General features: G+C 38.3%; 1 non-coding gene across 1 annotated transcript; it reads right to left on the bottom strand.

The window, feature by feature from the left end:
- Nucleotides 1–525: 525 nt before the first annotated feature.
- On the bottom strand, nucleotides 526–607 carry TRNAS-GCU (transfer RNA serine (anticodon GCU)). Its single transcript has one exon. It is a non-coding gene; the product is annotated as a tRNA-Ser (tRNA).
- Between the last annotated feature and the right edge of the window lie 15,837 nt (nucleotides 608–16,444).

The raw sequence follows: 16,444 nt of genomic DNA on the forward strand, positions 1-16,444 counted from the left end.
CCTTGGTGCAGTGATTTGGATGGGCAAACAATTTACATTAATGATTGTGACTTAGAATTTGAATAATTCAAATTTTAATTTAAAAAAATATTAAAACTAGCCTAGATCAATCTTAGTTCATGATCTATCTAGCTCAACGAGGGATCAAATCTCTGGATGTGTAGACCACTTTTTTGAGAGAAAAACTAGAGAAAAAGTTTGTACTGTAAGAGTTTTCATCTCTCTCATCCCTCCCTCGATAGATTCAAAATTAAGATGGATCTAAGCTAGTTGTACATTATTTTAAATGTAATTATGTTTAACTTGTATATTGATTTTTAAAATAATAACAATAATTTAATATAAAAGTATAATGTAATTAATTTTTATGATTTTTTTTAATATTGGTATTGCAAAATGTATGATTTTTAAGAAATCATGCATACGTTATTCGAACTCTCACAGGGTAAACTTGAAAATGAGTGATAAAAATTAAATTCCTTAAAAATCCTTATGAGCAGGCTAGTTAAAACAATTCAGAAAACACGTCGCCTGAGAGATTCGAACTCTCGCGGGGAAACCCCATGTACTTAGCAGGCACACGCCTTAACCACTCGGCCAAAGCGACCAGTTACTGTTCAATATCACATCAAATGAACTAAATTATTTGCATTGGATAACAAAATGATCATCCCATATTCATGTCATTCACAATTTTCTTTGGTGGGAAATAAAGTGGGGATTATTACACAAATAAAGGGCTCCCACGAAGACAACCAACTTTTTTTTTTAGCTTCAAGCGACTCACCATAGGATTCACTCTTTCAACTTATTTAATAAAATTTATAACTAATTGACATAAAGTGAAAAACATTAACATTTTTAATTTAATATATATATTTTTTTTGTTTCTCTAAATTTTTAATTAATAATTTTATCTAATTATTATATATACATAAACTCAATTTAGTTATATATTTGTGACTGAGATAGTGATCTTTAATTGTTTAAAATGTGTTTTGATTTATAAAAATAGATTCAATATCGTAAATTGTGTAGATTATTCAACTCAAATTTGTAATTTTAATAAATATTAGAGTAGTCTTTAAGTGCGATTTTTTGGTGTTTCTAATGGATTTCTCGAATATTTTTTTTGCCAAATCTTGATTTGTATTGTTTAAACTGGTTTGAGTGCATATATGGGTTCAACACCCTCAAAAACCCTTGGAGAATCTTGAATGTGAAGAGTTCACTCATCAAACTTGATTTCAAATTATCTCTATTGTATTATAGACAAATCAGATCAAAAAATAAACCTGAAAAGTTAGATAAAAAAATAAACCGGAAAACTTTCCAAAAAGTCACATAAAGACTACTCGATAAATATTTGTTGGATTTTGGGCCAACTTGGCTAGAAAAATTGTCCAAAAAACTCCAAAACTTAGACTTATTAGACTATGACTTGTTAAAATGACATTGTAAAATAAAAGCTCTAATTCTATGAGTGAAATTGTTCACCAACCTGTCACTCTAACTTAAAATAAAAGCTCTAATTCTATGAGAAAAATTGTTCACTAAATTTTTTTCCAAGGAAAAAAGCTAATAATTTTACTTATAGCCCATAAATATTACTTATGCACTTTCCATTAGCATTATGTGGCTACTATAGCCCATATAAAGATGTAAAAGTTTGTTTTGTTTTATTTATTTATTTAAAAAAAAAAACCAAAGTCTTCAAGGTTTTTGTTGTTTACATTGTAAATATGTATTTGCCGCTAACAGTACATGTATGGCTAATATTGCGTTGTCGTAAATAGATGGTAGACTCTCCTTAGTTGAGTCATTGTATACATGCAAGAATAACTTTTTAGAATGTCGAGTCCCCCAAATTTCACTAATATATGGAGGTATAGATAAAAAGATAGAAAGAGACTGTAAAATTTCTAGTTGTGATCCCTATGATTATCCATCATAAAAAACTAAACATTTAGAAGCATTTTATTCATTGTCAAATGTTGAAAATATGTTACGTGCAATGGCCATCCTTGTGCTCGACACAACCTTCATCCATTACTAGTCCATCCTTCGAGAGATCATTTTGCTTTTGGTTCATGTCCCTGTAAATATGTTCAAAGGTTATGAGAGAGGAATGCATAGCATTTTGTAAAACACATTGTTAATTAATAAGTAGCAGGGTCTAATTTCTCATTCTTGATGATCCATTCCAATCAATAATCACTTTGGAGTCACCATATATATGAATGGATGAGATGTTTTGGTCCCTTGCAATTTTGAGAGTTATGTTTCATGCGAAAAGATTGGCATAATTATTTGTAGTTGTACCAATGTTTCCATTGAAAGAGAAATAATGTGAGTTACTAATATAAGTGAATCCACCCACACCCCCTTTAGCCAAGGAGAGTTGTGCAACCCTATCAAGGAAAGCCTAACTTGTATCTTAGTGAATAATCATTTCATAAATTGTCCATTGAAGGGGACTTCTTAATAGAAATAGGCATGGAGCTTTGTAGACCCAAAATTTGAATGGTTACTCTAAAAGATGAGTGACCTTTGTTATCAAAAATAGCATGCCACTATTAGAGGGAGTGCTTTGAGATTTATTTTATGTTTTTCACTTAGCCAAGTTTTTGTAAACTCATTGATGTGGGTACCATTCCAAACATATTCAGGCCCTTCTCTATCACAAGTTTCTTTCCAAATAACTTGAGTGAAAGGATATGTAATAAACAAATGAGGATGGATTTAAAGCCATTTAGGTAGAGGGAACATCTACTAGGCCCACAAAAAGATATTTGGAAGATCTCACAAGTTGGGGCCTTATTCCCTAATAATATCCACATGAATAATCTAGCCTTGGGGGGGCAGTGCAATTTCGAACGTCCACCCCCACCCCCCCCCCCCATAGGGGGGATCCTAGAGCTCAAATTGTCATGCTATATGTAGATATGCAAATTTTTGTGAATAATCCCAAAAGTGACAAGGCGACAAAATAAGAAGATCCTCATTTAGAGAGAGCCTTATTAGTGATTTCCTTAGATTATTTAGGTCTCCCTACCACTCCTCTACTAGAGCTACTTTTAGATTTAATTTTACATGGGAGAGTCATTCTTGATATTGTCGGGGACATTCTTGTAACACCTCCTCCTCCCAAGTCCACCCCAAGCAATCATCCAGATGGGGTAAACATGTGACGAGAGAGGCTACTATAAGGGATTCAACTTTCTTGGCAACCTTAAGGAAATGGAATCAATGGAACATATCAAACAAACCCATCCACATCAGCAACAACACCCTCAGGAGACATGTCAGCCACTCAGACATCCTGTCCCTGAGTCCCACTAATGATTTAATCCTTTTAACCCCTGGTTGCTCTCATGCTATAAGCAAGACAATGACCAGAAGCCAAAGTCACTCTCACAGGCCTATGTGCCAGCGTCCCTAGACTTTTTCCAACAGACTTATGCCAGTGTCCCCGATATTTGAGCCACTTTTCTAGCCCAGAATCCCGACCTCTGCCTAGAACTTGTTATAACCTTCAGAATCCATCAAAGACATGATGAAAATATAAACAAATCAAAAATCAACCTCAAGACTAGGCCTGAGCATCCCCAAATGGGACTAACATTCTGTCAAACACTTTATCAATGCAGCCTATAGATCTAGGATACAAGACAAAGAATAAATGATTGAAAGAACTTATGAAACATAACAAGGAGGATCACCTCCTTCTCCATTTAACTATTATATCATTTATTAGGTCTTGCATCCATCCATTCAAGAATTACAAGTAATTACATGAAATAACCATGACATGAACCAATAATTTAACCATGCTTATAACTAGCATAAAACCATATTAATATCAGAGATATGACAACCATTAAATCCACATATAAACCAGTTCAAAAGTAAGATAATTTAGCTTCCATTAATCATAGGCAAATCCAACCAGGTTTCGGACTTCCACGTATCACCCAACCATAGACATGACTGAACCAAATCTCTCTTTCATCCAGTCACCCCTGTGCCATATTCCAAGCATGGATGTGGGATCTCATAGAACAACCAATCCATGAACAACCAAGGGAATCCAGAGGTTAAACCACCTCCACCCTCATCAAATCGTGATCACACCAAAATCGGTACTCTGATCACAACCAAATTGAACTTGGAATTCCATCCAGAATCCATCACTATCCTTGAGGAATTTTTCGTCTCCTTGTCTCTCAGGCTTTACCACTGTTGAAAAGTCTGCAACAAGAAATGCTTGTTGAGATTGCAACAAGATGATGGAGCTTAGTGAAAAGAGTCGCCTTCACTAAGTGGGCCCGCAGGCTATTTTTGGCGCAAGTCTATTTTTAGACTATGTCTATTTTTAGACATATGGATCATGTCTATGTTTATGGATGATTGATCAAGTTGGGAAAAATAGATGGAATTCTATTTTTGATGAAAGTGTGAGTGATCACAGTGTGAGTGATCAAAGTCTATTTTTAGACTGGCTGTCAAAAATAGAAAAGTCAAATATTATTATCTCACAATAATATTTGGACTATAAACTTGATCTTATTCTCTTGGAGCACTTCAGTTTGAGCTACGGAAGTGGCACATGCAGCTGTCAGAAGGAAATTCGTTTTTCTTATGAGTCAGTTGAGTTGTTGCATGCATGACTTCAGTTAGAACTCAAGTGAGTTGAGTTTAGTGGACTGGAGGTACAGTTGATGGAGTTGTGTTCAGTTTAGCTTTGTTAAACTGGTTGTATTTAGTCTAACTGATCAATAGACTAAAGATGAGTTGGGTGAATTAGTTATTAATTAATTCACAAGTTATTAACTCATAATGCAACTATAGAATACATCAGTTAACTCAGTTGCATGTCAGTGCATGTTCAGTTCAGCAGGGACAGGTGTTAGAGGATCATATTGCTATCAGTTGTGACTATAGCTGTGCATGATGATTTGCACAATCAAAGGATTGAGTATGCCAATGAGTTTGCTCACGTATCTTCATGATATTATAGCTGTTGCTCACGTCCAACATAGTGTGGGTGACTATTTTGCAGTGTAAAATCGAGTTTGGGAAGCAATTCTCATCAGTTCTCGAGCAGGTTTGAGCAGTGGAGGCAGGCAAGCAGCGGGAGAGATTTGGAGATCAAATCTGAGCTGTATTGTGTGTAACAGGTGGAGATACTTGTGAGAAGTATTATGCTTTGTATTGTTACATGATTCAATCAATATAATATACAGATAGTGTGGGGTTTTTAGCGAGATGCTTTCCCCGGGATACATACTGTGTTTATGAGTTTGATTGATGCTTCTATGTGTGCCTGTGGATGTTTCTGCTTCTGTAATTTGATGATCAACGTAGAGGAGATTATGTATTATACATGTTCCGCTTAAATTGTATGATCAGGATAATCTCTGTTGAATATGTGTCATATTATTCAAAATTTCTACAACCACAACCCAATCCTGGATCACTAGGCCCTAAACCAAGACTAGTCTCTCAGGCTTTACCACAATCCAAACTCGAATCACTAGGCCCTCAACTAAGACTCCTCCCTTAGGCTTTAACATGTATCTCGCCAAAATCGGTCAAGGAATTCCCAGGCCTTTGGGAATGAAACTTGAGACCACCTCCGCCCCTGATTCTGAAATCCATCCAGCAAACCAAAGCTCAAAAACCAAAATAAACAACCCAACACCATGGCATCCAGAAAAAGGCAAGGCTAGGCTGAAACCCATTGTCATAACCCAACAAAACCATGCCCACTGACAACAAGAGAACCATACACCAACATGCAAATCCATGCATGTCCAAACCAACTAGGAAATCACACATCCAAAAGGTTACCTGCAAGTACTCCTGGTGAAGTTGCTTGATCATGTTTTCCTTTCCTTGATCCTTGCTTTCCTTCATTTCCCTTTGCTTGTTTTCCTTCCTTGATCCAAAGCTAGAGTGCTGCAAGAAAACTCTAAGTGACCAAGAGTGAGAGAGAGAGAGAGAGAATAATGAGAGAGCTCCAAACTTGAACTGAAAAAAGGTTAACAACTACTCCTTTGAAGCCTTTTTATTAATGAGGCCTATATTTTCTTCATTTTCCTCCTCACATGCAACCTGTGACCTTTCACCTTACTTTTCTCCTAATTTCCTTTATTTTCATAAATAAATGTGCCAAAAATGCCTTTTTTTTCTTTTAATGCCTTTTCCTTTGACAATTTCATTTAGCCATAAAAACACATCGAGTGATGCCCACTAGGATATCTTTGCCCAATATTAAACTTGGAATAAGCATCCCTTATCCGTGGTCTTATTTTGCCTTTATTAACTTTTATTACATGAAATTTTCACTAGGGCTGTTACAGAACCCTCCCCCTTGGGGAACACCGTCCTCAGTGTTAAACCACACCAAGACCTCAGTAAAATCGCTGAAAATAAAACATATTGCCCATGGAGCTTTATAGCTTAGCTCAATGCAGTATTTACAATGAAAGACTTGCTAAAACAAAATCATCACGACAATGTGAGAATATAACAACCATAATAACATGACACCCATACTGCTTATTGGAGCTTTATAACTTAGCTCATGGTGGTATTTACATCCATATACATATACCAAAACATCAACAAAACATATGCCAAACATATACCAACATCAAACCAAAATTGCTTTGCCTCAACCGGCAAACAATGAAGGATACAGGGTCTACATCTGATCCGCCATCTTCCATGTAGCTTCTTTAGGCCCAAAGTGCTTCCACTGCACTTTAACTTGCTATATGGCTCTGTTCTTGAGCATGAGATGTTTCCGCTACAATATGCATTGAGGCTCCAGCGATAACTCTCCTTTTTGCTCCACCTGCAATACAAACCAATCAATAACATGATCAACATCTTTTATATACTTAAGCAATGAAATATGGAAAACATCATGGAATTTCACTATTGGAGGCAGTGCAAGTCGATATGCCACTGGTCCAATCCTCTTAAGGATCTCGAAAGGCCCACAATACCATGGTGCAATTTGGCACATGAACCAATCCTCAAAGAGATTTTCTTAGGCTTGATGCACAAATAAACATGCTGCCCAACCTGAAACTCCTTGAACACTTTGTATTGTTGATCTGCATAACTCTTATGTCTATCCTGTTTTGCCTTTAGATTCTTCTTTATAACCTACATTTCCTACTCCATGTCTGCCAACATGTCCGGTCCAATAAGTACTATGTTCACTGGATCACTCTAGCTGACGGGAGTGTACAACTTTTCCCATACAATGCCTCAAAAGATTCATCCTCAATGACTCTTGATAACCATTGTTGTATGCAAAATCAACTAATAGAAGACACTCCTCAACATATCATCCAAGATCATGTTGACCCTCTCTGTCTGTCCATATGTCTGCGGATGATAAGATGTACTAATAGCCAACTCTGTACCCAAGCTTGAAAATAGCTCCTTCAAGAACTTGGAAGTGAACTTTTCATCCCTGTCTAACACAATCTTCTTTGGAACACCATGCAGTCTCACTATATTTTTGATGAACACCTGTGCTACCTCGCTAGCTAAATATGTAGTCTTTACTGGAATGAAGTGAGCTACCTTGGTCAACCTGTCGAGTGCAACAATAATAGAATCATTCTACCTCACTGTCCTTGGAAGAACTGTAATGAAATCCATGGAAATGACCTCCCATTTCCATTCTGAAACCGCTATAGGCTGTAGTAAACCACCTGGATGCTTACATTCCACCTCGACCTGCTGAAAATCTAAACATCTAGACATGAACTCTGCCACTTCCTTCTTCAAATTCGGCCAATAGTAGAACTTATTTACCACCGTCAATGTCTTCTGATATCCTAGATGACCCGAATATGACTTGGCATGAAACTCCCTCAAGATAAGCTTCTTGAGCTCACTGCAATTCAGCACATAGATCCTATCTCTAAATCTCATCAAATCGTCTGCCATTAGTCTGCATCCCGATCACTTGTACCTGTACCTACACTTGTACTTGTACTTGTGCTCTGTTGTGACCTGTGCATAATCTCCATGTATTTTTCATCCTGTTGTCCTGCCTACAAGATCCTATCCTGTAACTCTATCCCATAAGAGCTCATAGCTTCTATATGATTTACCTGTATCTTCCTGCTAAGAGCATCTACAACCCAGTTCTCCTTCCCTTTGATGTATCTAATCTTAAATTCGAACTCACTAAGGGTAGCCAACCATCTCACTTGCTTGGCATTTAGATTCGGCTAATCAAGAAAACACCTCAACCCACTGTGATCACTCATCAATGTAAGCCTCCTGCCCAGAAGATAGTGTCTCCACATCTTCAATGCATGTATAATTGTTGCTAGCTCAAGATCATGAGTTAGATAGTTTTGCTTGTGCTCATTCAGTTTCCATGACTCATAGCACACTACCTGTCCTTCTTGCATGAGAACTCCACCAAGTCCTCTCTTGCAAGAATTTGTACACACTACAAACTCCTTGTTTGGATCTACAATCTTTAGCACTGGTGCATGTGTCAACAAGTGCTTAAGCTGCTAAAAAACAGCCTCACAATCTTTTGTCCATTTGAACTTCTTACCTTTCCACTGCAATGATGTGATAGGATATGAAATGCGTGAGAAGTTCCTGATGAACCTCCTACAATAGTCTACCAATCCCATGAATGATCTCACCCCATCCACATTCTTAGGAGCCGCCTACTCCATGATGGCCCTTATCTTTTCTGGATCCACTGTTATACCATCCCTGGAAACAACATGCCCCAAATAATGTACCTCAGTCTGAAAGAAGTTTCACTTGCTATGTTTATCATAAAAAAGATGCTCTCTTAGCAGCCTCAACACTGCTACTAAATGTCGACATGTTCTTCCTCATTCTTATAATATACCCACATGTCATCAATGAATACAATAAAAAACTTGTTCAGATAAGGATGCAACACACTATTCATCAAACACATGAATGTAGTTGGAGAAGTAGTCAAACCGAATGGAACAACAACAAACTCATAATGCCCATACCTGGTCTTGAATGCAGTCTTGAAGATATCCTCTTCCTTGATGCGTACCTGATGGTATCCTGATCTCAAGTCTATCTTAGAGAACACTGCTACTCCCTTCAACTAATCAAACAAATCATCAATCCTCGGAAAAGGGTACATGTTCTTGATCATTACCTTCTTTAACTACCTATCGTCAATGCACAATCTGAGAGTACCATCTTTCTTCTTCACGAACAAAACTAGTGTGCTCCAAGGTGATACACTTGGGCTATTGTATCCCTTGTCCAACATTTCCTTTAGCTGCAACTTTAACTCAACCAAATAAGGTGTGCTCATCCTGTAAGGTGATTTTTATGTTGGCTGCCCTTGGCACCAACTCAATAGAAAAGTCTACCTCCATGTGAGGTGGCAACTTTGTAATGTCCTCAGGAAATACATCCTGAAACTGTTGCAAAACTAGGTACCTGCTTAACACATCGACATCTTCAACCTCCTTACCCTTGTCAATAGAAATGTGTACTACAAACATCACACAACATGTTTTGCAACTGCGTTTAGCCTGCATAGTGGTAACCATCCTCACTGATGTAGGCTTCTTCTTTCCTTACAAAGTCCTCTTTTCCCCACTATCATCCACACACTCAATGGCCTTGTCGAAGCAATCCACTTTGGTTCTGAAGGTATAGCAAATCCATACCCAATAACATACTATATGATCCCAATGGAAATACATTCAAAAGTGATGTTGTAGGCATAGGCATACCATTTAACTCAAATGCACAAGCTCTCACCCAATGGTGAACTCTCTTCTTCGTACCTGTAGCCAACTGTACCAACCAAGATTTTGCATGCACTTCTTTTCTCAAACCACACTTATCCACCAGGTCAGGATTAATATAGCTATATTTAGATACAAGACCAATCAAAATAGAAATAACTTGATCACAAATCTTACCGTCCATCTTAATGATCGATGCCTGATGGTCCGCCTACTTGTTGTCCACAACTGCATATATTCAAGGAATGCTATGACCAACATCACCAACTGTGTGTGCCTCCTGAGAACTATAGATATGGGGTCTACCACCACTCTAATATTACGAACAATCCCTCTTACGATGATCCTTACTGCATATCCAACACTACAATGGTTCCCTACCACCACCTCTAGCTTTCTGATCTCCACATCCTTTCTCAGTTGTATTGAACCTCTTGTAAGGAACTCCATTTTCTTTCTCACTTGCATCTTGAGGTCTTCCTCTCTTTGGTGGCCATTTTCCTTTATCTTTCTCATTTATTTTCAAGCCATGCTGAGGCTCAACTTTACGCTTCGATTGCTCATAAAAATGCTTCAATTTTCGGATGGCCTCCTCCAAAGATCTAGGCTCATTGAACTCAATCTGGTCTCGGTATGCAACTATAAGTCCACTAATTAATCTCAGAACATTGGCCTTCTCCTCCTTAAGGTAAGGCACATTTCTCAACAACTCAAAAAAACTACTAGTATACTCATCATCTGTCATAAAACCAATCCGCAACTCATAAAACTCCTTAGCTATGTCATCATAGTACCTCTCAGACAAGTACTTATTCTTGAAGAGCATTTCAAATGCATGCCAAGTCAAATCCTCCTCATGTATACCTTTGACATTCTTCATGTCTTCCACCAAATATCCGCTTTACCTTTGAGACTGAAAGTTGCTATCTTTGCTTTCATGTTTTTTGAATAATCCTGCAATCGAAAGAATTTTTTCATACCAAGAAACCATGCCTCTGCATCTTGCGATTTATTCATATCTCCATCAAAGGTAGGTAGCTTCGCTTTCTTAATCTCATATGACAAGTATCCTTATCACTCCTCATGTAAGGATGATGACGATGATGATCATGATGCTTGTCAGAACCAGAGCTAGAATAGTACATGCGTTTATCATCTCTCCTATCTGGAGTTCCCAACAACCTGCCATCTATGATCTTGTCATATCTATCCAACATGTGTCTACTATGAGGCCTACTGCCATATGCCCCATTAATTTTGTCCTCGTGTCCATGGCTGATTCTAAGTGGTACCTGTCACTGCAAATTTGACAAACTCTGAATTAGTATCACATTCACCTCTGCTTGGTTCTCTTGTTCCTGCATGATTTATCATTGTATGATTTGCAACTCCTTATTTCTTCCTTCAGGCTTCTCAATGTGTCTTCCAAGTCATAAGAGTGCCCCACACCATGCTACCCATATGATGCATAGAGAGATTCTATGTATTCTACCACATTTCTATCCATCTGATCTCTTTCCTGCAAGGCATAATATGCCAGCTAAACCAAATCACAATAAACCAACGTACATTAGCATAATTCGGGGAGGATACCTTGTCTGCAAGATCATAAAATCAGTGTGATAGATGTATAACATAATCATAACAACATATAGACATATATCGAATAAGTGTATCAATGCATAAACAACTTTCTAGCTAGGGTTCAGTCATCAATGCAAGGCCATATCAACAATTTATGCTATGACCTCATGCATGACAACAACCATTACTCCATTGCACACATTACCACATGCAACTATCAGCATGCATAAACAATGCTAATCAACTACACATACATATAAACGTGTCGAGCATAAGCGATCAATTCTTGTAATCAACCTACAAGACTGATACATGTAATCAAAACATTCAAGAATGAAACCTAACATACAAGGATGTATTCAAGCTGCATATAATCATATAAACAATCATATACTTCTGATGATGCATCCCACAAAATCACATCAATTTCCTCATGACAACCTTACTACAATCATTATTAACATGATGCAATGCAATAAGCACATGGAATGCAAGTGTAAGCGACACACATGCAAGTAACATGCATGCATGACTGAGCACCTTCACCCAAGGAGAGTGCAACCATGCTCTAATACCAATCTATAACACGCTTTCCTCCTAGGTCCACCTAAGCAACTGACTAGTCGGGGTAAATATGCGAAGAGAGAGGCTAATATAAGGGATTCAACTTACTTGGCGACCTTAAGGATATGGAATTGATGGAACATATCAAAAAAACCCATCCACATAAGCAACAACACCCTCAAGAGACATGTCAGCCAGTCAAATATCCTATCCTTGAGTCCCACTAATGATTTAAGCCTTTTAACCCCTGGTCACTCTCATGCTATAGGAAAAACAACAACTTGAAGCCAAAGTCCCTCTCATAGGCCTGTCTATCAGTGTCCCTGGACTTTTTACAGCAGACCTGTGCCATTGTCCTTGATATTTGAGCCACTTTTTGTGGCCTAGAATCCCAGCCTCTTACCAGAACTTGTTATAAACTTTAGAATCCATCAAAGACATGATGACAATATAAACAAATCAAAAATCAACCTCAAGACTAGGCCTGAGCAACCCCAACCGGGACTGACATTCTATCAAACACTTGGCATCAATGCAACCTACAGGTCTAAGATGCAAGACAGAGAATAAATGACTTAAAGAACTTATGAAACATAACTAGAAGGATTACCTCCTTCTCCATTGAACTATTATATCATCAATTAGGTCTTGTATCCATCCATTCAACAATTAAAAGTAATTACATGAAATAACCATGAAATGAACCGGTGATTTAACCATGCTTATAACCAACATAAAACCATATAAATATCAGAGGTATGACAACCATTAAATCCACATATAAACCGGTGAAAAAGTAAGAGAACTTAGCTTGCATTAATCATAGGTAAATCCGACCATGTTCGAGACTTCCACGTACCACCCGACCATAAACATGGCTGAACCAAATCTCTCTTTCAGCTAGTCACCCCCGTGCCATATTCCAAGCATGAATGTGGGATCTCATATAACAAACAATCCATGAATAACCAAGGGAATCCAGAGGTTAAACCACCTCCACCCTCATCAAACTGTGATCACACCAAAATTGGTACTCTGATCACAACCAAACCAAACTTGGAATGCCATCCAGAATCCATCACTATCCTTGAGGAATTTTCTGTCTCCTTGTCTCTCAAGCTTTATCGCAATCCAATCTCGGATCACTAGGCCTTAAATCAAGACTAGTCTTTCTAGCTTTACTGCAATCCAAACTCAGATCACTGTTGGAAATAATACTGAGAGGGGGGGGTGAATCAGTATTATCAAGTCAAATATTCCCTTTTTCAAATCCAGATAATATACGCTACTTCAGTTAATTAAACCCGCGTATATACGCAACTATGTAGAAGGAAACCCGCATATACAATGCAAACTTATAATTTACCTTATCTTTTAGAATGTTGATTGTTAATCTGTGTATCACAATTAAATAACCAGTAACCAGAAACAGTAAAACAGAGCAGAAGACAATCACACACAAGAACACAAGATAGAAGGTGGAAACCCAATGTGGGTGAAAACCACCTGCTGCAATTCGTCTCTATCTTCTTTTAATTAGAAACTTCTTTTTACAATGTACTGGTGCAGTCCTTTACCAGTACACAGGCTGCAACCTATAGAGAGCTACAACCCTCTCTCGTTCTCTAGCTTCTCCTGGAAGGGAGCTACAACCCCCTTAGCTCTTGCATTAGCCAAGATACTAGTACGTAGGTGCTGGCCTACAGAAGGCTACAACCTTCTCTTTCTTCCAGTTACCACGTTTCATAAATTTTCAGACTGGATCCATGAACAACAATCAATCATCAAGGATTTATGCATCAAACAATCTCCTTTTCACCAATTAGAACTGAATCAAGTAGATACTTCTCTGATAGTTGTACCCAAAACACAGTAACAGTAACCACACACCAAATTTTGAACCCTGACCACTGCAGCAATAAATAGAAGCAGCTAGAACATAAATTAAGAGATGTACGCTACTTTATTGTTCAGAAACCTGCGTGTATACGCTTCTGTGTCAAATCCAACCTGCGTATACGCCTCTTTCCCTTACCAAAACGACGTGTATACGCGCCTTCGCTTCACTAAACCTGCGTATAGATCTATAAAGGATAATTCACTCTTTCAAAAATTCAGACACTGATTAGCCTAGAGTATCAGATTTATAGATCAAGCATGCACCACATATAACAGATCAAAATCATACAAAGATACTATCATTCAAGCCTTAAGACTATGACCCATCAATAGAACTTATCTTTCTCTTTGCGCTAAGGTTCCTCCTTCATTCAAATCCAGATCTGCACCATAACCCCAATCACCAATGTTTCAGATCTAGCACTTATTAGATATTCAATTAATTCAGATGATCCTTTGCCAAATTATCTCCTTCCCCTTTTATAGTCTTAGGCCTTTCACAATACCACGGTCAAAACCATAATAAAACAATACCATGGACCCAATACTTGGGATCAACACTTCTGACGAGATACCATGGTCCAAAACCATAAGTTCAAATACCAAGGACTAACTACCATAGACCAAAGGTAAGATCTCCAACATATACGCGTTTTTCTTTGCATGAAAGTGCATGTTTACGCATACGCGCCTTTGTAACGTCCAACGCGCGTGTATACGCGCCTTAGTCTAAGTGAAGCTGCGTATATGTCTTTTCCTTCATTCTGAAAGCCTGAACTGAGATCTGTCACCAGAGAGAGTTGCCATCAAGGACAACACCTGTGCCATAGCTCCAAATCTGTGCCATAATGCCAACAATCTCCCCCTTTGGACTTGATGGCAACCCCAAGATCCTCAAAGTCATTCTCCCCCTTTGTCATCAAGGGCAAAGGGTTGTGCTCCCCCTGAGTACATGCTGAAATCTCTGCCCTGCTGTGCTGACCATGCTCCCCCTAACTGTAGGCAAGATCTGCAAAAAGATGTTCTTCAAGAAGAACCATGACTTATACATCATAAAAGACCTTCCTATCACCAAAAGACTCAATACATACATCCATCACCCAACCAAGTGGGGATACATTAGAAATTTACATATGTCAACCAAGTACATTACATATTCATCCCAGGCATAGTGGGGAAACCAAAATAGGTTGTTACATGACCTTGACACCATAAAAGAGATACATGACATAGAGACGAAATATCTAGAGCAAGACTTATGAAAGTCACCAATAACTGATAGCAGCAGCATCTGTCAATCACCATTCAGATCAGCAACCAAGATTTCCTTCTGTTCTCCCTCTGCCTTTGTTCCACCTGAAACCAACAACAGTTGTGTACTAGAACCAAAAGCTTCTAAGATAATGCCAACAATGCATCATTAGAAGTTTATCTGCTCCCCCTGAACCTGTGCCGGATGGTCTCTATCAGACCCATATCAGAATATCTTCAACCAGAGCCTGTCCCTACTGATATCCATCAAACCTCCATATACGCGATTGTCTTCGCAAAAACCGGCGTATGTACGTGGATCCACCTCAGGAAACTCGCGTACACCCATTTTTCTTTGAAACAGACAAATTTTAACAGCAAGATGATGCATCAACTACTCCCAGCTTTTGTCTGAGGTATTCAAAAGTTTCCCTGGGCAGTGGTTTGGTGAGAATATCAGCAACTTGTTCCTTAGAAGGAACATACTCCAATTTGACCTTTTGTTCCAACACTTGTTCCCGGAGAAAGTGATACTTGATCGGTATGTGCTTGGTCTTTGAATGCATGGCTGGGTTCTTTGAAATGCTGATTGCACTTGTATTATCACATAAGATGGAGATAGGTGGTGTACAAGTGATTTTCAAATCATGCAAGGTCTGCATCATCCAAAAGAGTTGAGTGCAGCAAGATGCAGCAGCCACATATTCCGCTTCAGCTGTAGATAAAGAAATCGAATTCTGTTTCTTGCTGAACCAAGATACTAATCTGGAAACCATAAAGAATGCACCACCACTTGTGCTCTTCCTGTCATCCACGCTTCCGGCCCAATCTGCATCTATATAAGCATGAAGTGTGAGATTTGTATCTCTAGGATACCATAAGCCATAGTTTTGAGTTCCTTGAAGGTACTTGAAGATTCTCTTGACTGCCTGAAGATGAGTTTCCTTAGGATTTGCTTGAAATCTTCCATATATTCCTACTGCATGCATGATGTCTGGTCGAGTGCTTGTCAAATAAAGTAGACTTCCAATCATGGATCTATAGGTTGGTTGATGCACTGCTGCTGATTCATCATTTGCACTGAGGCTGCATCCTGTAACCATGGGGGTACATACTGGTTTTGCATCTTCCATGCCATATTTCTTCAAGATCTGCTTGAGATACTTGGTTTGAGACAAAAAGATACCGCCATTTTGTTGGATTTGCAATCCAAGAAAATATGTCAATTCTCCAAGCAAAGAAATTTCGAATTCTTTCTGCATCACCAAGGCAAAGCTTTGACTCATAGCTTCTTCATTGCTACCAAAGATAATATCATCTACATACACAACAAGTATTAGCAATTT

The sequence above is a fragment of the Pinus tabuliformis genome, chromosome 2_2 (genome assembly GCF_031772625.1).
Source record: "Pinus tabuliformis cultivar Carrire ecotype Pingquan chromosome 2_2, CPIR1, whole genome shotgun sequence".
Taxonomy (NCBI): Eukaryota; Viridiplantae; Streptophyta; class Pinopsida; order Pinales; family Pinaceae; genus Pinus; species Pinus tabuliformis.